Genomic DNA, 2,831 nt, shown 5'->3' with positions numbered 1-2,831 from the left:
ATCCTCATTCTCTTCAGAAGAGGAATACTCATCAGAGCTCATGAATGGCATAAGGAGGTTTAATGGAATCTCTATGGTCTCTAGATGAGCCTCAGATTCCTTTTGTTCCTCAAAGGGAAACTCCTTATTGATCACTGGACGTCCTAGGAGGTCTTCCTTCTTGGGATTCACGTCCTCTCCTTCCTTTACAGGTTCAGCCATGGTGCTTATGTCAATGGCCTTGCACTCTCCTTTTGGATTCTCTTCTGTATTGCTTGGGAGAGTACTAGGAGGGATTTCAGTGATCCTTTTACTCAGCTGGCCCACTTGTGCTTCCAAATTTCTAATGGAAGACCTTATTTCATTCATGAAACTCACAGTGGTCTTAGATAGATTAGAGACTAAGTTTGCTAAATTAGAAGTGTTTTGTTCGGAGTTCTCTGTCTGTTGCTGAGTGGATGATGGAAATGGTTTATTATTGTTAAACCTGTTTCTTCTACCATTATTAAAGCCTTGTTGAGGCTTTTGATCCTTCCATGAGAGATTTGGGTGATTTCTCCATGATGGATTATATGTGTTTCCATAAGGTTCACCCATGTAATTTACCTCTGCTATTGCAGGGTTTTCAGGATCATAAGCTTCTTCTTCAGAAGATGCCTCTTGAGTACTATTGGATGCAGCTTGCATTCCATTCAGATTCTGAGAAATCATATTGACTTGCTGAGTCAATATTTTATTCTGAGCCAGTATGGCATTCAGAGTATCAATTTCAAGAACTCCCTTCTTCATAGGCGTCCCATTACTCACAGGATTCCTTTCAGAAGTGTACATGAACTGGTTATTAGCAACCATGTCAATGAGTTCTTGAGCTTCTGCAGGCGTTTTCTTTAGTGGAATGGATCCACCTGCAGAAGTATCCAATGACATCTTTGATAGCTCAGATAAACCATCATAGAATATATCAAGGATGGTCCATTTTGAAAGCATGTCAGAAGGACACTTTTTGGTCAGTTCTTTGTATCTCTCCCAAGCTTCATAGAGGGATTCACCTTCTTTCTGTCTGAAGGTCTGAACATCCACTCTAAGCTTACTCAGCTTTTGAGGAGGAAAGAACTTGGCTAAGAAAGCCTTGACCAGCTTATCCCAAGAGTTCAGGCTATCCTTAGGTTGAGAGTCTAACCATATTCTAGCTTTGTCTCTTACAGCAAAAGGGAAAAGCATGAGCCTGTAGACTTCAGGATCTACTCCATTAGTCTTAACAGTATCACATATCTGCAAGAATTCAGTTAAGAACTGAAAAGGATCTTCAGATGGAAGTCCATGAAACTTGCAGTTCTGCTGCATCAGAGAAACTAATTGAGGTTTCAGCTCAAAGTTGTTTGCTCCAATGGCAGGAATGGAGATGCTTCTTCCATGTAAATTGGAATTAGGTGCAGTGAAGTCACCAAGCATTCTCCTTGCATTATTGTTGTTGGGTTCGGCTGCCATCTCCTTTACTTGTTCGAAATTTTCAATAAGGTTGTCTCTGGATTGTTGTAATTTAGCTTCTCTTAGTTTCCTCTTCAGAGTCCTTTCAGGTTCTGGATCAGCTTCAACAAGAATGCCTTTTTCCTTGTTCCTGCTCATAAGAAAGAGAAGAGAACAAAAAAAGAAGAGGAATCCTCTATGTCACAGTAAAGAGGTTCCTTATTGTTAGTAGATGAATAAATAAAATAGAAGGAGATGAGAGAGAAGGAGAATTTTCGAAAATTAATTTTTCTTTTTGAAAAAGAGTTAGTGATTTTCGAAAATGGTTTTTGAAAAAGGTTAGTAGTTTTCAAAAAAATAATGAGTTAATTGAAAAGAATTTTTAAAAAGATGAGAAGTTAGGAAGTTAGGAAAGATATTTTGAAATCAAATTTTTGAAAAAGATAAGATAAGAAGATATTTTTGAAAAGATATGATTGAAATTAGTTTTGAAAAAGATTTGATTTTTTGAAAAAGATTTTGAAAAAGATAAGATTTTTAAATTGAAAATTTGATTTGACTCATGAAAACAACTAGATTTTAAAAATTTTTGAAAAAGTCAAATCTAATTTTCAAAATTTTAAGAGAGAAAAAGGGAAAGATATTTTTTTGATTTTTGAATTTTTAATGATGAGAGAGAAAAACATGAAAAAGATGCAATGCATGAAAGTTATGGATCAAAACAATGAATGCATGCAAGAATGCTATGAATGTCAAGATGAACACCAAGAACACTTTGAAGATCATGATGAACATCAAGAACACATTTTTGAAAAATTTTTAATGCAAAGAAAACATGCAAGACACCAAACTTAGAATTCTTTAATGCTTAGACACTAAGAATTCAAGAATGCATATGAAAAACAAGAAAAGACACAAAACATGCAAATGCAAAGATCAGACAAGAAGACTTACCAAGAACAACTTGAAGATCATGAAGAACACCATGAATGCATGAAATTTTCGAAAAAAATGCAAGATGCACATGCAATTGACACCAAACTTATAACATGACTCAAGACTCGAATAAGAAACATAAAAAATATTTTTTGATTTTTATGATTTTGTGATTTTTTTTTTGTATTTTCTTTTAATAAAATTTTTTTTTTCGAAAATCATTTTGAAAAAGAAAAATAAGGATTCCAAAATTTTTAATATGAATTCCAGGAATCTTGCCATGTTAGTCTAAAGTTCCAATCAAAGGGTCAGACATGGCTTAATAGCCAGCCAAGCTTTAGTCAAAATATGAGTTTAATTCATTCAATTTTAAGCCAAAACTTCAGTCCAAAAGAATTCAGACATGGCTTTAGAGCCAGCCAGGCTTCAACATGCTTCATGAAACACTA

The 2,831-nt window shown here is 34.7% G+C and overlaps 1 non-coding gene across 1 annotated transcript; it reads left to right on the top strand.

The window, feature by feature from the left end:
- The first annotated feature begins 960 nt into the window (after nt 1–960).
- LOC148568223 (small nucleolar RNA R71) lies at nt 961–1,068 on the top strand. The gene has a single exon (XR_015883028.1). It is a non-coding gene; the product is annotated as a small nucleolar RNA R71 (small nucleolar RNA).
- Nucleotides 1,069–2,831: the final 1,763 nt, after the last annotated feature.

This window comes from Arachis ipaensis, chromosome B4, assembly GCF_059453495.1.
Source record: "Arachis ipaensis isolate K30076 ecotype BB chromosome B4, ASM5945349v1, whole genome shotgun sequence".
Lineage (NCBI taxonomy): Eukaryota > Viridiplantae > Streptophyta > Magnoliopsida > Fabales > Fabaceae > Arachis > Arachis ipaensis.
This window is presented reverse-complemented; position numbering and strand designations above follow the sequence as displayed.